At 47.6% G+C, this 25,665-nt stretch overlaps 1 protein-coding gene and 1 long non-coding RNA gene across 3 annotated transcripts in view; one reads left to right on the top strand and one right to left on the bottom strand.

The window, feature by feature from the left end:
- Positions 1 to 25,665, top strand: part of YDJC (YdjC chitooligosaccharide deacetylase homolog) — a 128,168-nt gene that overhangs the window by 27,759 nt on the left and 74,744 nt on the right. The window contains exon 2 of one of the 2 annotated variants that reach the window (XM_079957103.1): positions 785 to 832. The gene's annotated coding sequence lies outside the window, so the exon portion shown is untranslated. Of the gene's footprint in view, positions 1 to 56; positions 833 to 25,665 lie in introns of those variants that run through there. The other variant, XM_079957102.1, reaches the window with a different exon arrangement.
- On the bottom strand, positions 843 to 3,276 carry LOC307205102. Its single transcript, XR_013833868.1, has 3 exons — positions 3,222 to 3,276; positions 1,318 to 2,829; positions 843 to 1,089 (listed from the first exon to the last, which is right to left on the bottom strand). It is a non-coding gene; the product is annotated as an uncharacterized lncRNA (long non-coding RNA).

Raw genomic sequence — 25,665 nt, 5'->3', positions numbered from 1 at the left:
ATAATAAATTATTATTATTATTATTATTATTATTATTATTATTATTACTACTACTACTACTAGGTGGATCCAACAGGCTCTTCTTCTGTTCTTAAAGTAATATATTAAATTTCTCTGTCATTGTTTGAATCTTTGAACCCTCCAATAACTCGTAATGCTTAAAATGTTATTGGGATTCCTGAGAAAATCTAATTAAGAAGCAGCTGTGTGAGGGACCTAGGAAGCTGACGAATTCGGACCAACAGTCCATCTCCCCCATTACTGCCTTCACTGACTAGCAATGACTTCTCCAAGGTATCATGCAGGACTCTTCCCCCAGATCTACCTGCAGATGCTGAGGAGCTTTCACCTGCAAAACAGGTGCCCTACCACTAAGCTACAGACTTTTCCCAAAAGAGGGTGTGTCCTAGGGCACCCCAGGGCAACTCACAATCCAGCCAGCCAAACAGAGCCCAGGGCCCTGCATATAGAAGGCCCTGTGGCATTTCCAGCTTGTATAAACATTATCAGATGACAGGAGATGGAAAGGACCTCTGTTCAAGACCCTGGAGAACTGAGATGCCATAAGAATAGACCAGCAGTGGGGGAGCTGTGAGCCTCCAGCTGCTGAGGGACTACAACTCCCATCATGACCACTGGTCATGCTGCCTGGGGCTGATGGGAGTTGTAGTCCGTGACATCTGAAGGGCCACAGATGTTCTCCCATCCATGGGCTATGTGGAGAAAGAGTCTGACCTGGTATATATGGCTGCTTCCTATGTTCTGATTTATTTATTTTTTACAGGCAGGAAGAACAGGAAGTTTATTGAGGTCTTGGTGGGTCACTATACTGGTGAGTTGTGGTCAACTTGGTGGGGCAATGGGCATGCAGGCAAGATAAGTGGTATCTTGGGGCAATCACCCCAAAAATTGACACTTGGGGCCACCCTAGATCATGGCGTTGAGTCATGTGGTTATACCACGCGGGCAGGATTAAAAAAAAAACATAAATAGCCACCTGGGGCAGCAGCAGCTAGGGTGTTTGGCAGGATCCGACCATTGCATGACAGAAGGAAGAGAGCACCAGTCTTTTGACCCCTGATTGGAAATCTTACAGTGTTACTTCGGGCTAAGTACTTAATTCATTCTGGAGGTCTGTTCTTAACCTGAAACTGTCCTTAACCTGCAGCACCACTTTAGCTAATGGGGCCTCCTGCTGCCGCCGCGCCGCCGGAGCACGATTTCTGTTCTCCTCCTAAAGCAAAGTTCTTAACCTGAGGTAATATTTCTGGGTTAGCGGAGTCTGTAACCTGAAGCGTATGTAACCCGAGGTACCACTGTACTTGCAAATAGGAATGAAATTTCTCATTGGGATCATAAATTCAATTGGGCGTGCAATGGTGGGGTGTGTTTGCGCGAGGCCCTATACAGATCTTGGCAACGTTAGCAAACTACGCTTCCCAGCATTCTTTGGGAGAAGCCGTTACAGTTTAAAAGAAGCACGATACCTCTTTAAAGGCATAGTGCAGATGGAGCCTAGGTGTGCGACTCGTGTTTCTGCTTGGCTCCACCCACTTTTGGCACGACCTGACCCAATTTTAGAACGCAGCCCAGTCAATTTAGTTTGGGATAACACAGCCCTCGGCTTGAGAAACCTTCCCCCGTCTCCCTCGAATGATTGGCGCAATATGGCTCAGCCCCCATCCTTTTGCTGGCTATTTATGTTTAAAATAACAACAACAACAACAACACCGCCTTCTTATGTTCATTTGCTTGGTTTTTAAATCTGGGACACCAGCCCTAACATCGCATCTAGTCTGCTCCCGAGACCACTTTACGTCGTGTGAATTTGGCTGCACTTCTCTGCTAGGAAACGAGAGCTTCTGCATATAGGATTTTCCAGTCGGTCAATAAATTAAATCAATGAATTGATGGTCAGCATCAAGCTGCAGAAGAGGGGTGGCGAATAATTCTGTGGTAGGGGAGCATGCTTTTTTCCTAGTTTTTAGGTATATTGCACAGATCTATAAGATTTCCCTCACCATCGGCAATTTTATACCCCAGGGGTAGGAAACCTGTTCCACCACCCAGTATATTTTTGGCTTGCAACTCTCAACAGTATTATTATGATGACTATTGCGAATTAAATTTATTACTTGCCCTCCACTAGCTGGTCCAAGGTCGAGTTACAGCAATTTAAAATTGGGAATTAAAAACAGATCCCGGGTACAGGAATAGGGTGGGACCTGAAAACATGTGTCTCAAGTGTCAAAGGCTGAGGTAAAGAGGGGTGGCGGCAATTGCCAAACAGCTGGGGGGGGGATTGCACAATTTAAGGGCTGCCGCACAGAGTGCTGTCTCCTGAGCCACCCCTGAACATCTGAGGGAGGTGGAACAGCCAAGAGGGACTCCTACTGCTCTCAACACCCAGAAGGGTCTGGAGAGAAGGAAGTGGTTTCTCAGATGAGTCCTTCCTTTACTAGTGGAGTCCTTTCATTCTTGACCATTGGCCATGCTGGTTGAGGGAGATGGAGTCTGGCCACATCTGGGAAAAAGCAGGTTCGCCACCCCTGGAACTGAAACTCCAGAACCACTTGAACCCATTGATTCAATCTGAGCTCCCAGTACAGCTGCTCTTTGCTAATATAGTTGTACCTCGGAAGTCGAACGGAATCCATTCCGGAAGTCCGTTCGACTTCCAAAACGTTAAAAAAACAAATTGGAAGCCCCGACGGACGTTTGGCTTCCAAAAATAGTTCGCAAACCGCAGTGGCGTAGCGTGGGTTGTCAGCACCCGGGGCAAGGCAAATAATTTGCGCCCCCTAACCCGTGGATTTGCGCCCCCTAACCCTACCCCTGGATGGGACGCAGGTGGCGCTGTGGGTTAAAGCCTCAGCGCCTAGAGCTTGCCGATCGAAAGGTCGGCGGTTCGAATCCCTGCGGCGGGGTGCGCTCCCGCTGCTCGATCCCAGCGCCTGCCAACCTAGCAGTTCGAAAGCACCTCCGGGTGCAAGTAGATAAATAGGGACCGCTTACCAGCGGGAAGGTAAACGGCGTTTCCGTGTGTGGCTCTGGCTCGCCAGATGCAGCTTTGTCACGCTGGCCACGTGACCCGGAAGTGTCTCCGGACAGCGCTGGCCCCTGGCCTCTTAAGTGAGATGGGCACACAACCCCAGAGTCTGTCAAGACTGGCCCGTACGGGCAGGGGTACCTTTACCTTTACCTTTAACCCTACCCCTAACCCTAACCCTAACCCCCAGATGTTGCGCCCGGTGCGGCCGGCCCCCCCTGCACCCCCCACGCTACGCCACTGGCAAACCGGAACAGTCACTTCCGGGTTTGCTACATTCGGAAGCCAAAACATTCGGGAACTAAGCTGTTCAAAAACCAAGGTACGACTGTACATAAATACCAGGAAGCTTCATTTTGTAGACAAGATGAATTATTCTATTATTTTCTCATCCCGGTGCCCTCTGTGTTCTGTAAGTTAGGGAACCCGCAGGCCTTAAAAAAAGTTTTCGTTTACAAACTTCTCAATGCCTAGGGTGTCCTCTGGGTATGTAAAAACCATTTCCTGCTTTTGGGATGGGCCCACCTCACTTCCAAAATGATCAGCACTCTGCCACCCAAATTTGCTGTTAGACAGAATGATGACAGACTGAAGCACTCCTAGAAACATTCTGTTTGAGCTCACATTTCAGGATATTTGGACCTTTGGGGCATCTCACACTATTTGTATACATGCATGAATATTGTGAGTCTGGGATAAAGTGGGCTGTTTCAAAGCGATGACCTGTATAACAAGTTTTTGCATTTGCCGTCTGGATGCAGAAACCTTTCAAAAAGCCCTTTTGGTTTCGTGTCTGAAAATGGCCCAGTAGCCTGATCCATGCTTGCTTGCTTAGAAATAATGGTCACTGGATTGAAAGAGACTTGCTCTCATATAAGTGAGTGCAAAGTTGTAGTTTTAACCTCTGGTTTAGGAGAGCTGGGATGTAATTTCTGCTGAGCCACAAACATACATTTTGGGTCATTTTGGCCTATTTGCCTCGGTCCCCCCCCCCTCCCTTAAGCTGGGAAAGTTTGTAGCCTTCTTTGCAGGGTGGTTGTGTGGAGGGAGTAAGAGGCAAAAATCCCCGCTAATGAGAGAATGTTATTGAATAGATTGGTAAAAGCAAGGGAGAGATTGCCTTGTACTTCTGATGGTTGGTCTTCTAACGTTTCCCCCCCTGTGCAATTGCAATGCTTACAGATACGTTACGAAACTACTCAAGTCACCTGATGCAGGAAGTAACGTCCAATATGAGAACCTTGAGGGTAAGACCCTATCAATATTGCCTCTGCTTCTGTGTTGGGTCCTAGTAGTGCAATATTGCTTATAGGGTCTTTTCCTTGGGGGGGCACTCTTCGAGGGAAGGAATAAATAAATAAGTAGAAACTGAACCAGAAACAAAAGCAGAAAAGGGGCAGGTTGGTTAAACGAAGACAAACAGTTCTTGCGATCTAGAAAGGGCGGTAATATATTATTTGGCGTTGGATAACATTGTGTTCTTCTCCTAGACGGATTTTTGTTCCGGGGTTTGTGGCAGACTTAAGAGAAGAAACTGCCTCATCTTCGTTTTTTTAAATAGGCTAGATCCTGTGCAACCAGATATTAAGCATCATTACTCAGAAAGATTTGCTACTGAGTCCACTAAGACTTCACAAGTTACGAGTGCATTGAACTTGAGATACTGAAAGAGGGCTGGGAATAAGAAGACCATTGTTTGCATGTATCAATAACCCAGGTTTTCTGGCTCATTGTGGTTTACTGTGGACTAGCAGCTTGATGATGAATTCTGCCTGATCCCTCCCCCTTTGGTCCTTTCCAGACCAAAAAGCTTTTGACAAATCTGTCAATTTCAGTTTTTCATATCTTCAGTATTAAATTCCTTTCTCCACATTTCCTCAGCAGTCTGTGGTTATAATTAACCATTTTTTAAAGTCCTTGTGAAAATCCATTGGCATTTCAGTGCAAATTTCTCCTAAAGCAACATTTTTAATGTACTTTGGACTAATATAGACATTTCTGCAAGCAATTTCCCCTAATATAAAGCTTATTATTATTATTATTATTATAGTATGCCTAGTTATGCATCATATTTTTTTATTTAGCATGCATAATGTCACTAATAATAGGCTTTATGCACATACACACACACACAAATGAAACATTTTTGAACACATTATTTGGTTGGAGAAGTCCACAGCAAAATTCAGAGAAGTGGAAATTTGAAACTTTTCTTTTGGTTTGTATATTGCTTCAGCAAGTGTGAATGCGGTAGGTGCAAACTGAACCAAATGCCTCACCCTGCCCACCCTAGCCTCAGCTTCCCGTCACGTCAGAAACAGGGATCTTGAATTGTTGCCCCCTAACAAGTCTTGTGGGACGCGGGTGGCGGGTGGTTAAACCACAGAGCCTAGGGCTAGCTGATCAGAAGGTCGGTGGTTCGAATCCCCGCGACGGCCTGAGCTCCCATTGCTCGGTCCCTGCTCCTGCCTACCAAGCACGTCAAAGTGCAAGTAGATAAATAGGTACTGCTCTGGCGGGAAGGTAAATGGCGTTTCTGTGCGCTGCTCTGGTTCGCCAGAAGCAGCTTAGTCATGCTGGCCACATGACCCGGAAGCTGTACGCCGGCTCCCTCGGCCAGTAAAGCGAGATGAGCGCCGCAACCCCAGAGTCGATCACGACTGGACCTAATGGTCAGGGGTACCTTTACCTTTACCTAACAAGTCACAGGCACTAACCAACCTTAAAGCATGGTTTGTTGCTGGTTTGCTGACTGTGGGATGATCCCTGATTCAAACATAACAGGAAGCTAAAGTTTCTTTCTGCTTAGTTTTATCCCGCTGTGGTCAGAGGCAGCAGCACTCAGCTGCCCTACAGCTGAGGGGGAGGCAGCGGGTGGACCGTTTGGGGCAGAGCCTGCGGGCGCCCAAGCCACCGTGTCACTCCCAGGAGAGACGCATGGCTTGGGTGCGCTGCAGTCCACGCGGTGAGTGCCGCCTAGCATTTTGTCACCCCCCTCAGTGGCGATTCCCAGGGCATCCCGCCCCCACCACGTCCCTTTCCTCCTGCCCTGGTCAGAGGCAGAACAAAGTTGGGGTTGATCAGGCAACCTGCATCGGCATGTTGTTTCTTTACAGTAAACTGCAACAAGCCAGAAAGTCAGGTTTATCCTTTGGTACTTTTACACCGGCTGCATTTGCCAAAGACTTTCTGGCTTGCCGCGGTTTATTGTGAACAAGCAGTGTGCCAATGCAGGTTGCCTGTCAAATCTTTTGTTTGGTGCTTTTAAACCAGTTGCATTTGCACCTATTAAAAGACGGATCAGGCAACCTGCACTGGCCTACTGCTTGTACACAGTAAACCGCGACAAGCCAGGATGTCTGATTTACTATTAGGGCCAGAAAAACCAGGGTAGAAACATCGATCCAAAGATTGATAGCGTATTACTCCTTTCCCACGGCTAATTTCACCTGATCAGCAAATGACATTTCGCCCAGTAATAGACCCAGAGGCATTATATAGCTCTGCAATCCTGCTTTACTGAAAAGTATTTAAAAATAACAATAACCTGCAAAGGGCTCTATCTGATCAATAAAAGTCTCTTTCTCTCTTCCACCCCACTCCACCCCAGCTCAATACGAAGGTATGTGGGGAGAAAAAAACGGTGGAAGGGTGTTAAATCCCTTATTCCCCCCCCCCACACTCCTTTGTAAATTATCAGTCACAGGAGAAGCGGGGATGGGGGTGGAATTGACAGAGGGCCTCAAAGGGTCCGGGTGGGTGGCCTCCCTGTTTTTCAGGTGGTCTCTGCTCTCTCTCTCTCTCTCTCCGAGGGACCTTTTGAGGCCCGGAGCAGAAGGGGGGAAAGGGCAAAGTGGGGTGGGAGCGGACTTCAGACCGGATTAGAACAACAGAGTAAAACACCAGGCCCGGAAAGGGGGAAAGGTGGTGAAGGGGGGTGGGTGGGAATTGGTGGGGGTGGGGAGAAAGAGAGAGAGTGAGCGCGCTCATCAATTCACTGCAGCAACCAGCGCTGTGAGGCGGGCCCAGGGACAATAGCAGCCCTTTCGGAGACTCGTCCCCCCCCCCACAACGAAGCCGGGACCATCTGTATCTCTGGCCCGGCGTGGTCTGCTGCCGACAGCAAGGGCCTTTGAGCCGTTAAATAGCTCCTGAGCTCTGTGGTGAGGAAAGGTGGTGGCCCCTGGGCACTTGGACATGGGCGGACCCCCTCACACACACACACACACACCCCGTTTCTCTGCTGGCAGCCCCCCAAAGGCTACGATAATATATTGTAAACACAGCAGGTCGTGTTGGATTCCTGGGATGTTTTTATACATTCGGGAAGGAGGGAGGCGGAATTAACTGTCGCCCGCTGTATAACCGAGGTTTCGCTTTTCCGCAAACGGGGTGGGAAGATTCGAGGGCTGCTTTGAAAAGCCCTCTCTGACTCATGTGCACATTCATTTTGTGGGTGTGGGTGGGTGTGTCAGAGCATGGGGGGCTTAGGAGGTACGAGGGGACCCCAAAAGTTTCCAATGGGGCAGTCTGCTACTCTTTCCCTGTTGCACTACTGTCCAAAGTTACAGCTAGCAGTGCAATAATGAAAGGGCGTCAGCCACCCCTGAAGAGCTGCATTGGGCAGGGGGGGTCAACTTGGGTTGGACCATTTAGGATCGTTTTTCCCTGGCCAAGCCCACCCTCTCTCCCTCCCCCCCCCCGAAAACGTCATCTCAGCATTTGGTAACCTTCGGCGGTTTCTTGGGACCAGGTGAGTTGTGGCTGGGAGGTCGGCTGGTCCTATGGAGAAAGTAGTTTGACCCGAGATGGGCAGGGCATAAATTATTATTATTATTATTATTATTATTATTATTATTATTATTATTCCGCTGCCCCAGTGGTTGGCAACCAACGAGGCTGAAGGGGCCAGAGTTTTGTTTTCTTCGTCTGCTGACTTCCACGCAAATCCGAGAGGCTTTTATTTCACAGGTGCAGGTAATAGACTCAACAGCACTCACAGTAAATGTTTGTATTGTTTCAGCAAGGAATTAATAGAATGGAACAAAGCTTTTGCCTGGTGTACACACCATACATTATGTTGCGAACCTCCCTAAGATCTACAGATTAAGAGCGGTATAGAAATTTGATAAGTAAAATGGAAATAAAATAAATAAATGAAATGAAATGAATATTTCCCTCTCCAAAACAAAAAAACCAGCACCCAAAATTCCTGGAAAATGAAGTTTTACCTCTCACTGAGCTATAGTTCCCAGCGCTCTTAACAAACTACAATTCCCAGTATGCTTGGGGGCTGTGTGTGCTTTAAATGTATGGCATGTACACAGCCTTTGATAGCGCCTGCCCTGGAAAGAAATGATGGTGAACCCGCTGCCCTTCAGATACTGCTATACTCCAAGTCCCATCATCCCTGACCAGTGGTCACATGGAGCAGCAAAGGGTCCCAAGCCCTGCTCTACAGCACCCCACTTGCTTGCTATGATTTCCTTAATGACAACAATGGAAGAGTTAAGGCTGCAGTTCGAATCCTGCTTAACCTGGGGGCGAACCCCACTGAATTTGGCAGGATGGAGCCAGCGTGGGTAGGACTGCGCTGTGAGAGTCCCACTATGTTGTAGGGAGAAGAGGGCTCCCCAGCCCCTTGTTTTTTGTAAGCAGCTTTTGTATGGATGTAGGAATCTGCCGTATTCCAGATCTAGCCCAGTATTGTCTACTCAGACTGGCAGCAGCTCTCTCAAGGTTTCTCGAGAGAAGAGACTTTCCTGCCACCGGCACCCCGATTCTTCTTACTTTTTAAAAAGCTGGCAACGCTGGGGATTGAACCTGCAACCTCCTGCATGCAAAACATGTTTGGCCAGCTCAGCTTGGGAGAAAGCCACTGCAGTGTCTGAAGGTGTGGGGCAGGGCGGGGGGCTAATAAGAGACAGAGAGTAAGGTCTATACCTTGGTTCTCAAACTCAATCCATTCCAGAAGTCCGTTCCAAAACCAAAGCATTCCAAAACCAAGGCGAGCTTTCCCATAGAAATCAATGCAAAATGGATTAATCCGCTCCAGACTTTTAAAAACAACCCCTAAAGCAGCAATTTAACATGAATTTTACTATCTAACAAGACCGTTTATCCATAAAATGAAAGCAATAATGTACTGTAGTCACACAATCAATCAATCAATCAATCAATCAATCAATCAGTAGCTGAACTGGATTCCACACCATCACAAAAACAAAATAAAAAAACCACAAAAATGCAAAGTAAATAGCAAAAACAGACAAACCTCAGCGTAACACTCAAAACAAAAGTGTAGAACTCAAAATGGAGCATGTTTGGCTTCCAAAAAAAGTTTGCAAACCGGAACACTTACTTCCAGGTTTGCAGTGTTTGGGTTCCAAGTTGTTTGAGTACCAAGGTGTTTGAGAACCAAGGTACCACTGTACAGGTGGGACAAGGAATGTCCGAGGTGGGGGGGGGGTGAATGTGAGACACATGTCCATCTCTAGGACACATTTCTGGAGCCATCAATTCTCATTTGACGGAGAAAGGAAAATCTATTTCTGTAGGTCGGGCAAGGCGTGTGGAGAAGAGAGCTTGCAGCATTTGAACCAGAAGCATTTATGAGACTGTATGAAATGATTTCTCAATAAAGGCACGTTGCCCTGTGTTCTGTTTTTTAAAGTTGAGATTTGGGTTTTATATGTGCTTATTTAATGCAGAGGTTCCCTTTTTTTCTTTTCTGAATTCTCTCTTTTTTTTAGGAGGCCGTTACGTCAAAGAGTCATTTGGATGAGAAACAGGGATACAGGGAACTCCCGATTTGTGCAGGGGTTGTGTTCAGAAGAACACATATTAGCCTGCCCCGAACCCCGATCTCCCCACCCCACCATGCCTACTTGCGGTACTAAAAACAGCACACTCGTCAGCAGTCATGTGCAAGTGGGGAGTTTTCCTGTATTGCAATAAATTTGTAGGGCATGGTCTGGTCTAGCTGAGCGCTTGTAAATCCCATTGATTTCAGTGCAAGAGACTTTGGCTCCATCTGTGCTATCGTATCATATCATCGTAGAGACTCCCCCCTCCCACTTTCCCAAATAAATATGCAGTTATCAGAGTGGTTTATAACTGTCAGCCCCTCTTTCCAGGGAACTCTGACAATTGTCACTCTCTGAGGGGAATAGGGGATTCCTCACAACTTTCAGCAACTATGACGAAATTCCAGTTCCCAGGATTTTGGGGTGGGTGGGGGCTGGAACACCATGACTGTTTAAAGCATAGCTGTCAACTTACAGATTTGAAAATAAGGGACCAGCAGCCTCGAAAATAAGGGATCAGCAGCCAAAATAAGGGATCAACAATTACTTTGATAAAATACATATTTTGTTGCGTGCAAATGGCTTTAGATACCTATTAGGCCCATAAATTACCATTTAGCATATATTCAACACAAAAAAAACAGCAACAATTTGTTGTTGACAAAGGACAGCGGGACATAGAAAGGGCCCCATTACCTTCAGTAGCTTATTTAAGGGACATCATCCATAAGGGACAGCAGCGGGACATGGCGCTGGGATAAGGGACTGTCCTGCCAAATAAGGGACCCTTGACAGCTATGGTTTAAAGTGGTGTGTGATACAGATTTAAATGCCATCAAAATAAGGTGAGCTTCAAAGTGACCCAACATTGGCTGAGTTTTGCCTGAAGGGGGTTAAAATGTGGTGGTCCCCTTTTATGCAAATCTGCTTCGTGATTATTAATATGGCAATAGAAAAGGACCAAATGGTGCTGTGGATTCTACCCCTCCCCAACATACTCACCAGTGTTGGGTTTAGTAATTATTAACAGAAGTGGAAACGATTTGTGGTTATGTAGCACAATATGGATGGATGACTGGCATGGACGTATGAGAGAGCACTGGGGGAAGTGTTTGGAAGGATGAATTAGGAGCGACACATGGGACCTGCAGCAAAATTTTGCAGCGTGGGGTGCGCCTGTTCAGGATGCCAGCCAGTCCGCTGTGTCCTTTTTCAAGGAACTCCATTCTGTGTGCGCGTGCGCATGCGTGCACACACACACACACAGAGAGTTTTTCTGGGATCTCTGCCCTCCCCCAACAGTTAGCACCCCATTACAGTGGTACCTCGGGTTAAGTACCATATAAGCGCGTCGCTGAAGGGGTGCTGCGCAGTTCTCCCTCTCTGCACAGTGCCTCTCCTTCGCAGGAGACGCGCTGCAGCAGAGAGGGAGAACTGTGCAGCGTCCCTTCAAGCAAAGCTGGAGACCCTTCTGTTCCTCCTCCGGCTTCCAGGCAGGCGGGTGGCTGAAGGGGCGCTGCACAGCTCTACCTCTCTGCACAGCGCCATTCACTCCATAAGACGCACTCAACATTTCCCCTTACTTCATCGGTGGGAAAAAGTGCGTCCTATGGAGCGAAAAATACGGTACTTAATTCATTTCGGAGGTCCATTCTTAACCTGAAACTGTTCTTAACCTGAAGCACCACTTCAGCTAATGGGGCCTTGTGCTGCTGCCGTGCTGCCACTGCACGATTTCTGTTCTCATCCTGAAGCAAAGTTCTTAACCTGAGGTACTATTTCTAGGTTAGTGGAGTCTGTAACCTGAAGCGTATGTAACCTGAGGTACCACTGTATTAATTCAGTCCTCGCTGGTTTGTGTGGGGGTCACTTTTATTCGCCTTAGAATTATTAGAGGTTTGTGGGACATGTGTAAACCTCTGGGCTTCATGATGCTGGCCGATAGCTCTCTCTCTCTTGTGTGGATAATGCCATTTTGGCTAAGCGGCGACCGTCACTCAACAACAAGTTAGCTGTTAGTGGGGACAAAACATTCACGAGAGAATGGTCTGCCATGAGGTGGGTGTTTATAAGAAGAGTGAAGTGAATTGTTTCTTGTTGAGTCAGGGGCCTGTTTTTTTTTTTACATTTGTGCTTTTTGAACCTGCTTTCCTTCGCTGATTTAAGAACATAGGAAGCTGACGTACACTGAGTCAGTCCTGAGTCATTTGCTAGCTTGCACACCTCCCTGCTCACCCCTCGCTTCAGATCATTTATATACGAGTCAAGCAGGCTTCAGTGCAGATCGTCTACTGGGAAAATTGCCCCTCTAGTCTTACTCTCTGCTTCCCAGGAGGGCTGGTCCAGGAGAGCAAGTGGGGCAGTGCCCCACCAGCCTCAGCCTGCCTTTAGCCAGCACCCCACCTCCCCATGTCAGGCTTCTTAAACCCAGCCCAACCCTAACCCTAACCAGCACTGGTACACAGGCTGAGACCCTACCTGCGTGTAGACTGTCTCGACAGAGTGGTGCATGCTCTAGTTATCTCCCGCTTAGACTACTGCAATGCGCTCTACATGGGGTACCTTTGAAGGTGACTTGGAAACTGCAATTAATCTCGAATACGGCAGCTAGACTGGTGACTGGGAGTAGCCGCCAAGACCACATAACATTGGCTCCCAGTACATTTCCGAGCACCATTCAGAGTGTTGGTGCTGACCTTCAAAGCCCTAAATGGCCTCGGTCCAGTATACCTGAAGGAGCGTCTCCACCCCCATCATTCAGCCCGGACACTGAGGTCCAGCGTCGAGGGACTTCTAGCGGTTTCCTCCCTGCAAGAAGTGAGGTTACAAGGAACCAAGCAGAGGGCCTTCTTGGTAGTGGCGCCCACCCTGTGGAATGTCCTCCCATCAGATGTCAAGAAAATGAACCACGATCTGACTTTTAGAAGATATCTGAAGGCAGCCCTGTTTAGGGAAGTTTTCAGTGTTTGATGTTTTACTGTGTTTTTGATATTCTGTTGGGCAGGGTATAAATAGTATTATTATTATTATTATTATTATTATTATTATTATTATTCCAACTCCAGATTTCCATTACTGTTATCTGATAGGCTACTGTGGGACACAGGGTGCTGAATTAGATGGCCCTTTGACTTGATCCAGCAGGTCTCTGAAGTGAGGTTAGGAACATATGATGCTGCCTTACACCATCTGAGAACTGTTCCATCTAGTTCAGTATTGTCTGCAAACTCTCCTCTTCATAGTAGGCTATGCCTTACAGTGAGTCAAGACCAGGGGTCAGCAAATTTTTTCAGCAGGGGGCTGATAAGGATAAACCCATTGAAATTAAAGGCCCCAAACCAGTCGTGCCTATTAATTTCAATGGGTCTACTTGGTGTGTGACGTTGGATGCAACTTTAAATAGTTCACCTAGGGTCTTCAGTCACCTACTGGAAAATGTATCCTATTGAGTGAGTCCATTGGAAATCACTTCAAAAACATGGTTTTAGACCAGGGGTCAGCAAACTTTTTCAGTCCACTGTCCCTCAGACCTTGGGGGGGGGCGGACTATATTTTGGAAAAAATTAATGAACGAATTCCTATGCCACACAAATAATCCAGAGATGCATTTTAAATAAAAGGACACATTCTGCTCATGTAAAAACACGCTGATTCCCGGACCGTCTGCAGGCTGGATTTGGAAGGCTATTGGGCCTGATCCAGCCTTAGTTTGGGCCTTCGTTTGCCAACCCATGGTCAAGACCATTGACCCATCAGGCTTGTGGGTTTGTACGGGGAGAAAGTAAATATAGAGAGAAGAACCTCCAAGCTTCCTAGACACTCATTCTGACCTAAACCGTGCTGATCTTCGTTCCGATGCTGGACTGCTAACTCTTAAGGGTTGCTATCTTCATTTCCTGCCCCTCTTTCCCTCATCCCACCTTAGGAGAGAAGTCATCTTCTCTTTGCCTCTCATTCTGAGAACAAAGACCGAGCCCTGCAACTAGGAACTTTCCTACGAACAATGCACTTCCTTTAATAAACTTAGCTTTCTTATCTTCCCAAACTTCGTGTGTCGGTGTGATTACATCCAAGAGTAAAGTATGCCCCTCGGAGAGCAGTGATTCGAAGTTAAGTTCAAATCCTGTTGGTACATTTAAACTCCAAATGCCATCCAGGTTATGTTAGCCCAAAACACAAAGCTGACAGTCTGAATCTGGAGTGTGGAACACCTTCTCAAAAGAAGCCAGAGACTAAGCTTTTGAGAGAGAGAGATAAGGAAGAGCGGGGAAATGGCTGAGCTGAAGCAGCTGATAACCCAGTTAACAAAAGGAAATTACTCGATATGGTACGTTCAGATGGAAACTTGGATGGGACAAGAGCTGCCCTTTGAAGTAATTACAGAGGATTGTCCTGTAGGAGACGAGGATCTGGCAGGCTGGAAAGTCTGGAGGGAAGCTGATCAGAAAGCGAGAGACCTGATTGTGTCTTCGGTGAGTGATTCACAAGTTCCTTTTGTGAGAGTTTGGACAAATTCGTAGAGGAGACGATCAGTAGCCACGAGCCGTGTTGGCTACGCTCTGCCTCCACAATTGGGGGAGATTGCTGGGAACAGGCGGGGAAAGTTCTCTGGTGCTAATATCCTGCTTGTGTCATCTGTTGGGCCACTGTGTGATCAGGATGCTGGACTAGAGGGGCCATTGGCTTGATCCACCATGTTCTTCTTAGGTTCTTGTAACGTTCTGAGTCAGCTAAACAGGTGTGTGGGGGGGGAATCTAAAAATAGCGTACAAGGAAAAAGACAGAAGTCAAGTACAGTGGTACCTCAGGTTACATACACTTCAGGTTACATACGCTTCAGGTTACAGACTCCGCTAACCCAGAAATAGTGCTTCAGGTTAAGAACTTTGCTTCAGGATGAGAACAGAAATCGTGCTCCAGCGGCGCGGCGGCAGCTGGAGGCCCCATTAGCTAAAGTGGTGCTTCAGGTTAAGAACAGTTTCAGGTTAAGTATGGACCTCCAGAACGAATTAAGTTCTTAACCTGAGGTACCACTGTAATGCTTCTGTAGCATAGTCTCCTTGAACCTTAAATCGAAAGGAGACTCTCTAGAACTGCTCCAAAGTTCTAAACAAGGAAGACTGGGATTCGTTCCAGAGCCCCGTTCACAACATGAGCAGAACGGAACCCGTATCTGTGTGGGTCGTGATTCGCCGCTTCTGTGCATGCGCGTGACGTCATTTTTAGCATCTGCGAATGCGCGAGTGGCGAAACCCAGAAGTAACCCTTTCCGGTACTTCCGGTTCGCCGCGGGACACAACCTGAAAAGATTTAACCCGAAGCAAATGTAACAAGAGGTATGACTGTAGTTAAATGAAGATGGAAAGCTTGCTGGTTTTCTGAGCTCAGTGCCACAATCCTTTCAAAACTTTCGTTTGCATTTAAGGAGCGACAGGATAAAAGTTTGGAATCAAATCATTTCCTCCATGAGAGAGCAGTTTTTAAATGGCAGCAACAGATGATAGATAGGGAAACTCAGAATAAGACTTAAGGCCAAGGCAGCACACCCTGTTTCATCTTTATCGATTATTACTCAAGGTACATCCTGTGATGTATCTACTGAGAGGGAAAAGCCAAGGGCTTGAAAAACTGAAGCAGTATGTGGTATATAAAGGTAAAGGTACCCCTGCCCGTACAGGCCAGTCTTGACAGACTCTAGGGTTGTGTGCTCATCTCACTTAAGAGGCCGGGGCCCAGCGCTGTCTGGAGACACCTCCGGGTCACGTGGCCAGTGTGACGAAGCTGCTCTGGAGAGCCTGCACCAGCGCAGCACACGGAAACGCCGTTTACCTTCCCGCTATAAAGCGGTACCTATTTATCTACTTGCACTTGGGGGTGCTTTCGAACTGCTAGGTGGGCAGGAGCTGGGACCGAAAGACGGGAGCTCACCCCGCCGCGGGGATTCGAACCGCCGACCATGCGATTAGCAAGTCCTAGGCGCTGAGGTTTTACCCACAGCGCCACCCACGTGGTATATAGGGAGCAACAAATTCCAAAGAAAGCCATGGATGCTATGTTCAGACAATGGGAAGTGTCTGGAGTAACACAGCAGGAGCCAGATCACAGCACCTTGCAAACCGACAGCAGAATGGTGTTGCAGAACACAAGAACTGCACACTGCTGGAAATGATGAGTTGTCTGCAGTGGGGATGCACAGGAGGACCCAGAAGATGTTAGGGATGAACGGAGTTACACTTGCCTACCTACAGAACCATCTACTGATGGGAATGACAGAAAAGACGCCATATGAACTTTATGGTGTGAGCACATAATCAGTATAGCTCGTCTTAGAGTCTTTGGGTCAATGGTCTACAACATCCACTTGCCAGACCAGAAGAGGTCCAAACTGGACAATGCAACACAATTAGAAACGTTTGTGGGATACTCCCCAGAGAGTGAGAAGTTTGAGCAAGAGGGGGGTGTAGAAACAGATGAAGCCACACCGCCAGAAGGGGCAATGGAGCCCACACCCATATGCTCAGACTGTGAAAACCAGTGTTTGAAACTCCCATTGTTTCAACAGGGAATTTCATTAGCTTGAGCAGTTTCTAAGCTCTGGGCCCAGTACTGCGCCTACGATTCCAGATTAAAACCACAGAGTGGAAGGAAAGGAGAACCTTTTTCTGCGTCCCCACTTCCAGTTAGTCTCTGAAGACTGCAGAAGAGACCCTCTTAAGCAGGGGTCAACAAACTAAGGCCCGGGAGCTGGATCAGGCCCAATTGCCTTCAGGATCCAGCCTGCGGACTATTTGTGGATTGGAGTGGGGATTCTGTTCGTTTGGGCTGCACCATTTCCCCCCCTGCGCCATTCCATTCTCCCCCCCCCACAGACACCGTGGTGGTGCCTCCTCCCTCCCTCCTCCTGGCTTCTCCCTGCCCTGCCTAGAGGAGGAAGGGCGCTGGGCTGAGCTGGCTGAGCGCCATTTTAAGCAGCCCCTCTCCGGAGCCAGCCCATTCATGCCGCTCATCTTCCCTCCGCCGCCGCAGCCCCTGGGAAGGTAAGCACAGCGGCTGGGGTTGGGGGGTTGGGAGGAGGTCTACTTACCCCCCCTCTCCTCTTCTTCCAGCCCCCCAACCCCCAGTGCTGCTTCTGCAGCCTGCCGCAAGGTCTGACGGACAGTAGACCAGGCCGTGGCTAAAACATTTTGCCAACCCCTGCTCTTGAGAATATTAGGGGGTGGGCAAGAGAAGGGCTAGACCATGTGAAAAAAAGAAACATAATATTTTAGCTGCAGTTCATTCATTTTCAGCTTTGTATTCTCATTATAAAAAAGTGTGCCTAGACATTTCGTTGTACCCATAACTTAGGTTTAAGGTGCCATTCAGCTCCTAGCTTTCATATCTGTTTGTAATACTGGTGCAAACAGAAGTGAGACTGCCCTACCTTGTAAGAGATTATTCCTGAGCCAACACTAGGGGAAGAAGTTGAAACCCTACCCAAAGTAGAGGCTGACAAGTGGAAGAAAGCACCCAAAGGAAAGTTGAATACGCTTCAGAAGTACAAGACCTGGGTACTGACCTGAGTTACCGCAAGGGAGAACACTAAGATGCCTCGTGGATCTTCAAGAAGAAGCTTGACATTGAAGGCAAGATTCAGAAGTACAAGGCAAGACTACAGTGGTACCTCGGGTTACATACGCTTCAGGTTACATACGCCAGTGGCGTAGCGTGGGTTGTCAGCACCCGGGGCAAGGCAAGTAATTTGCGCCCCCTAACCCGTGGATTTGCGCCCCCTAACCCTAACCCCCAGATGTTGTGCCCGGTGCGGCTGGCCCCCCCTGCACCCCCACGCTATGCCACTAACATACGCTTCAGGTTACAGACTCCGCTAACCCAGAAATAGTACCTCGGGTTAAGAACTTTGCTTCAGGATGAGAACAGAAATTGTGCTCTGGTGGCGCGGCAGCAGCAGGAGGCCCCATTAGCTAAAGTGGTGCTTCAGGTTAAGAACAGTTTCAGGTTAAGTACAGACCTACGGAACGAATTAAGTACTTAACCCGAGGAACCACTGTAGTTGCTAAAGGATAGTCTCAAAAGTATGGAGAAGACGACAGCAGTAAAAATGTAATACCATTGCAGGAAAACCAGCCCACCAACCCAGAAAGAATGAGAAGCAGGTAAAAGAGTTGGCAGGATAGCTTTAGGTTCACAGTGCCATTCAAGTATCAGCTACTACAGATCCCAAGCTTCTGGAATATGCAGGTGCTGTTTGGTCAGATACGTTGTAGATCACAAGTCAACCAGTGGAAACCTGTTTTCATTACGGAGGGTCAGTTATCTGCTGGGCAGGCCACAAGCAAGCAACAGGTGGTGTATGTTTCTTTTGCTGAGGCATGTTGTTAGATGAGATGGTTATACAGATGTCTACAAGACTTAGGCATACCTGAGTTGGAGCCTATCAGGATGCTTGAAGGCAATCAAGCCTGCGTACGATTCGCAAAAACAGAGGGAATGAATTCAAGCATGATGCACAACAACATGAAGTTCCACGTTCTAAAGAGATACTCAGGACAAGGAGCTTCTAGAAGTGAAAGCAATAGCTGCTGACTCATTGACCAAAGCTTTGGGCAAGGTCTGACACCAGAAATTGTGAGACAAGATTGATCTCGTGAACTGAAGCAAGCTTGATTAAGAAGGGGCATTGGAAATGTTGGGGTGCAACTCAGCTTGTATTGACAGCTGGTGGGTTTGCATGGGGATAAAGTATATATAGTCATACCTTGGATCCCAAACATTCAGTTTGTGAACGTTCTTTGGGACCCGAATGTCCAATGGGGCTTCCACAGATTCTGATTGGCTGCAGGAGCTTCCTGCAGCCAATCAGAAGCTGTGCTTTGGTTTCCGAACGTTTTGGAAGTCGAACAGACTTCCAGAACGGATTCAGTTTGACTTCCAAAGTACAACTGTGTTGAGAAATGAGCCTTCAAACTCCCTAGGCTGTCTTTCTGACCTAACAAATACTGACCTGAAGCTAGACTGATAAGAGTATGGTTGCTGACCTCATTTCCTGTTCCTCCCTTCTTCTTCGTCCCTCCTTAAGGGAGGAAACATATTCCCTTTTGTCTCTAAGAATGAAGACCAAGCATGGCTCTTTGTGTCTCCACCTTTGTTACCTGGAACTAGGAACTTTCCTATCCAGAATGTATTTCCCTTAATAAACTTAGCTTCCTTATTTTCCGAAACACAGTGTCTCACTGTGATTACATCCGGGGTGTTAATCATATTCCTCCAAGCAGGGATTCAGAGTTAAGTCCAACTTCTGTCAATGCATCCAGATTCCAAATGGTGTCAATTCACACTTCCAAAACAATGTGTGAACCGAAACACAGCCATCCTTTCAAATTTCCACTTCTCTGAATTTTGCAGTGCACTTCTCCAGCCACATAATGTGGAAAAAAAAAACAGCATATGGTAGGGCAAAGTGTGCATAAAATTGCATATATTGGTGAAAAGGGCAAAAATATATTAGGGGAAATCATTTTGCAAAAATGAAGTTTATATTAGGCAAGTTGTCATATAAAAATATGTCTTATCAGGAGAAATTCATGTTCAAATGCTGGTGAATTTTCATGAGGACATTTTTTTAAAAGGAAAGAACCCTGCAAATGGATAACAAAATGTGGGGAACTGAAATATATAAAAAAAAATTTCATACCAAGCTGTATTAGAAAAGTAAATATAAATGGGAACATAGATTACTCCCCTCTTCCTACGAACAGTATTTCAGGATTCATATTGCGTTTGTTCGAAAAACAATGCATCTTACGCACCGGATTCAGAACCTTCAATTTGACGTAAATATTCAATCTCTTTTAATGCATAGTACTGATTTTCCGTTTACAGCCTTCGTTTTCTGTCGCCTATAATCGAAAGAAATGACTTGCATCGTTTAGCTCCACATGTCCAAAGTGAATTCCCCTACCCCCCAGCACTTGAAATTATGGGCGAAAGTGAGAGAAAGCGAAACTCAGATTGACCCGTTCGCTCTATCCTCTCTGCGTGTCCCTCCCGTTAACGACATTCGCATGTGGCAGAAGGAGAAGCGGTCGAGAGATGCTGCAGGAAGAGAAGAGGTGGCCATTGACAAAATGGCCGCTGGAGCAACGTGGGGCTGGGTGGGCGCCCGTTTTGCTTTCTCCCCCTTCCCAGGAAGCTCCTTTCTCCGCACGTTTCCCCCTCCCCCTTTCCATTTTCCTCGCCGGAGAGACCTGGGCTTCCCCACGTGTCAGCTCCGGCTGGAACGAGCTGGGTCTGGTGTGTGTGAGGGAGCGAGATCGAGAGCCGCCTAGGCCTCACCGCTTTTATTTTCCTTTGCTAACCTTCTGTGGCTCTGGGCAGTGGGAGCCGCGACAGCTGCTGGTAGCGGCAGGGCCTTTGAAGAAGCTGGGGGTCACGACCCCGAGGCCTCTTTCCTCCGGGTGTCCCAGGAGGTCCCCAGTCAATCAAGGGGGAAGGGGAGGTGAAAAGGGTGGGGGGCAAAGAGAGGGGGGGCTGATGCTCTTTAACCGTTTGTCAATCCCTGAATGAAACAGGAAAGGACAAATGTAAGGAGGGGAGGAGGACGAGAGAAAGAGCGATTACTTCCACTTTGGTGGGTCGCTGAGCCCCTCTCACACTCTGGGGAGAAAGAGGAGGAGGGGTTTTGTCCCCCCCCACTCCTAAACCCACAATTAAAAGCTCCACTCCCCCGACCCCACCCAGACCAGCCCTTATGGCGTTAAAAGGACGGCACGGTTTTTATTTCATTTTTGGGACACATGTTGCAATCTTCATAAATAGTTGAGAAGTCAAAAAGTGCTTTGCGATCAATGCCGGGTATTTCAGAGGATCCAGAGGATCAATGTGGGGGGTTGGGGGGAGGAAATCAGGGAAGAAAGGGAAAGTGGAATGGGCATGTGTGGACGTATCTGTTACGTCAGACACAGTTCAATCGCAGTTGCTTTCTTGGAAAGTTGAGCAGGCTGAAGGATCTGCAGCGCTGGGGAACCCAAGAACTTTTTTTTAGGGGTGGGTTGGTGGCTTTTGTGCAAATTAACCAAAACCCCCACAAAGCTGATGAGGATTCAGTGGTCCAGATTTTTTAGAGAGCCAGTCTTGGAGGTGATTCAGAACGATCTGCTTGCTGTGTTGTCTTTGGCAATAAGGACGGGGGATAAATTCAATTCAGTTTGCCTTTAAAGGCGAACCCCCCAGAACTAGCACTTTCTGGAACACTGCACAGACTGAAACGCAGCCCCCCCCTTTGAAATTCCACACTGAATTCAGTTCTCCAGCTCAGCAATGTGTGCTCTAGGGTAAAAGGTGCACAGAGACTCCTGACAGGCACTCCTGTCTTCCACTGCCTTCCGCAGTTTGGTCAAACTCATGCTGGTAGCTTCGAGAACACTGCCCCACCATCTCATCCTCTGTCGTCCCCTTCTCCTTGTGCCCTCCATCTTTCCCAACATCAGGGTCTTTTCCAGGGAGTCTTCTCTTCTCATGAGGTGGCCAAAGTATTGGAGTCTCAGCTTCACGATCTGTCCTTCCAGGGAGCACTCAGGGCTGATTTCCTTCAGAATGGATAGGTTTGATCTTCTTGCAGTCCATGGGACTCTCAAGAGTCTCCTCCAGCACCATAATTCAAAACCATCAATTCTTCGGCAATCAGCCTTCTTTATGGTCCAGCTCTCACTTCCCTACATCACTAGTGGGAAAACCATAGCTTTAACTATACGGATCTGTGGTACCTCCAGTAAAAACAGAAAAGCTCTATGAAAGCGCACTCAGGGTTGTCAGTCTACAGAACAATAGTGGTAATTAGGGACGCAATTCTCAGTAAAGCCAGCCTAAAACATGGCTCCCATCCACAGCTGCTGCTTCTTTCTTTGGCGATCACTTGTAGCCGAGTAAGATTGTCTTCCATGAACACGGTCTGAACAGTGAGTCGGTTTGGCATGGGTTTTTGGAAGATTCCTGCACGTGAATTTCAGTGTCAAATCAGTGCACGCTGACCAACGCACAGTGTCCACAGTAAGACTCTATCTCGATGGCATGAGTATCACGACGATCGGTATATTCTTATCTGCTGCAGCCTTCACCCGCCTTCGCAGCCATTGTGACACGCCACTTATTATCTTCCGCCTGTTCTGCCGTTGAGGACGTCTTGGACCGTTCTTGGTCAGGCTCCTCTCCTTTGACCTTACTGCCTTGGGTGACCCTGCTGGGAGCACGATGCTCCCCACGGCTTTGTTCACAAGGGGCATAGGAACATGCAAGCCCACTCACCACGATAAGGTGATGAGCATACGGCTTTAAACAGTCATGGCTTCCCCCAAAGATTCCTGGAAGTGTCCCTTGTTAATGGTGCTGTGAGAGGTCTAATGTTCTAACCAGTACACCACACTCTTGAACCTAAAGGCACTTCCCACATTGCCTCTTAGTCTGTAGCCACTAGGCCCTCCAGACCTCCTGCCCTTGCTTCATTCAGACTGGACTCGGGGGCTCCCTTGAAGATCAGGATTCTGTTGGTCTGCCCTTATTTTCCTGTAACATTTGTCTCACCAGACTCAGAAGGCCCAATTGTTTCTCCTCCCTAGGCTGTCGTTCTCACAAGCACTGCAGATATTCCATGCAAGAATCGTTGTTTTGAAGATAATGCTTTTGAGAAGGACACATAGATTGTATCAGTGCCCCTTCTGCATTTGCCCCCCCCCCTTCCTGCAAGGCTGCCTTCAGATGTCTTCTAGAAGCCAGATAGTTGCTTATCTCCTTGACATCTGGTGGGAGGGCGTTCCACAGGGCGGGCGCCACCACCAAGAAGGCCCTCTGCCTGGTTCCCTGTAACTTCACTTCTTGCAGTGAGGGAACTGCCAGAAGGCCCTTGGTGCTGGACCTCAGTGTCTGGGCTGAACGGTGGGGGTGGAGACGCTCCTTCAGGTATACTGGGCTGAGGCCATTTAGGGCTTTAAAGGTCAGTACCAACATATAGTTCTCCTCCTTGTTTAATGCCCACAACAACCTTGCGAGGTAGATTAGGCTGAGAGGCAGTGACTGGCCCAGGGTCACCTCGTTAACTTCATGGCAATTTAAACCCGGGCCTCCCAGATCCGAATCTGACCCTCTAACCACTGCAGCACACTGGCTTGACAGCCACATGGTGCCAATCAATGGTGAATTTATTCCTGCAAGCTCAGCCGCAGCAGGAATGATCATAGGAAAAGCATCTTGCATATCACCCAGATAATAACGTAATTTTAAAGTTTGCTTTCATTCAATCCTACTATTCTCTTGTGAATGCAGAAGCTTGGAGAGCTAGACCTGCTTCCCGGATCGCTTTTGTCGAGCAATCTCCCTGGGAGCTGGTGTAGTTACAGCCTAGCTTTCACTTCAGGCTGGTGGTGTTGGTTTCTCATTCCTAGAAATCAAGGGGTCCGCCAAACTCCTTCCCCGTTTGCATCGATTGATCTGGCCTCATGCCTGGGGTGCGGGAGTGAACTCTGTCGGCAGGCGAGTCTCTGGATGTTTTTACAAGTGATGCTCTGAGCCCCATTTAGTCTTCAACGGGTCACTTCTGAATGTCATTAATGCATCTGCTACCACTTGGGGAAGCATAGAAAATTATGATAATACCCCTGTAGATCCAGCTTCTAGGATTACATCGGTGTGGGTGTGGGTGGGTGTGCTGGATGTGACCTTCGAAACTCAACCATCAGAACGGCAGACAAGGAAAAGAAAAAAAAAAAGACTCAGCCACAAGCGTCTGGCTTAAGAGAGCACAAAGACAAGGAAACTGAACTGAAAAACTTTTTTGCTTGGACAGAAGCCATTTAAGCATTGCAATTGGTTACATAACACCATTTAGGATTTAGTAGCTGCATTCAGCACTGATTAAAAGGAACCCTTCTAATTACAGGAAAACATGTTTACTAGTGGGATCCACAACAGAATATTTCAAAGTATTCCCACGGACCAGGAGTGCTTTTGTTCAGCCATACGTTTGAAGCACTTTTAAAGCACACGAGACTCCCCAAGTATCCTGGGAACTGTAGTTTAAGGGTGCTGGGAACTGTAGCACTGTTAGGAAGTAAACTGCAGGTCCCAGGACTCTGGGGCAAACCATGACTGCTGCAGTAATATGAACTACTTATGAAGGTCAGGATCCCAATACACCAAAGAATACCTCTCTGCATACGAACTGGCCTGGACCTTGCGATTGTCATGGCAACACGAGAACAGGGCTTTTTAGTGGTGGCTCCTCGCTTGTGGAATGCCCTCTCTGGGAAGGCTTTCTTGGTTCCATGATAACATAGCTTTACCTATTTCTTTTTCACCGGGTCTTTGACTCTTAATTATCTGAGGCCTGTTTGAGTGTATGGGATGTTTGGATCTCCCCCTTTAAAAAAACAGGTCTCTCGGATTTTTCTTTGTGGGAGAATGGATGTGGAAAATCACATCCAAATATACGCCGCTCAGTTGTGGGCCATTGGGACAAATTGATTACATGAAAAGTGAATTTCGTGGGCAGGTTTGGCCCACAAGCTGTGTCAGAAAAGAACATTGAGACACCAGGCCTAAGTTCCTCTTTGTGCCTGCGTGTCTCTTACGCACTTTGCCTCGCACGCACAGAGCACCTACAGACGCAGGCAGGCAGCCATTTTTTATTGGCTGTCTCCCAGCAGGAAGCCCGCTTTGCTAACTTCCAGGGTTTTTTTTACATCCTGCCATTGATCCCCTAGCGCAGAACTCCCATGGAGTTAGCTCAGCATGGGAGGAGGAAGACAGGATATAGCCTGGCAGGCCCTGACAAAGGAAGTGCTAATCAGGCATAGGAGAAGGAGGGAGCGGGCTGCAGGACCTCTGCGGCAACCAGTTTGTGCGGGGATATTATCTGCGAGAGAGCCGAGGTGGGAGAGGGAGAGAGATCATTTCTACCTGGAAGCTTCGATCTCCTTCGACCGGTTAGAGCAGGGATAGGCAAACTAAGGCCCAGGGGCCGGATCAGGCCCAATCGCCTTCTCAATCCAGCTCACAGACGGTCCAGGAATCAGCATGTTTTTACATTAGTGGAATGTGTCCTTTTATTTAAAATGCATCTCTGGATTATTTGTGGGGTATAGGAATTCATTCATTCTTATTTTTCAAAATATAGTCCGGCCACCCACAAGGTCTGAGGGACAGTGGACCGGCCCCCTGCTGAAAAGGTTTGCTGACCCCTGGGCTAGAGCAGGGGTAGGCAAACTAAGGCCCGGGGGCCGGATCCAGCCCAATCGCCTTCTCAATCCAGCCTGCGGACAGTCCAGGAATCATCGTGCTTTTACATTAGTAGAATGTGTGCTTTTATTTAAAATGCATCTCTGGGTTATTTTGCGGCATAAGAATAGCTTCATTATTTTTTTTCAAAATATAGTCCGGCCTCACACAAGGTCTGAGGGACAGTGGACCAGCCCCCTGCTGAAAAAGTTTGCTGACCCCTGGATTAGAGCCTGGGCTGCAGTTCAGTGGCTGAGCATCTGCTTTGCATTCAAAAAGGTCCCAGGTTCAATCTCTAGCAAGGTCAGGAAAAGACTGAAACCCTGGACAATTACCAGTGCCGGATTTACGTATAAGCTAAACAAGCTATAACATAGGGCCCCACTCTCTTGGGCCCCCCCAAAAAAATTTTTAAAGGGGTGAAAAAACTGGATGTACATTTCCAAAATATAAGATCAAAAACATATAAAATAAAACCTACATAAATACAGTTAGGGCTTAATAATTATTTCACTATTAATATGCTTCTTCTTAATTGTATTT

Source organism: Podarcis cretensis, assembly GCF_951804945.1.
Source record: "Podarcis cretensis genome assembly, chromosome: 16".
In the NCBI taxonomy this organism is placed as follows: domain Eukaryota; kingdom Metazoa; phylum Chordata; class Lepidosauria; order Squamata; family Lacertidae; genus Podarcis; species Podarcis cretensis.
Note: the sequence above shows the minus strand (reverse complement) of the source record. Positions and strands in the feature narration are given on the sequence as shown.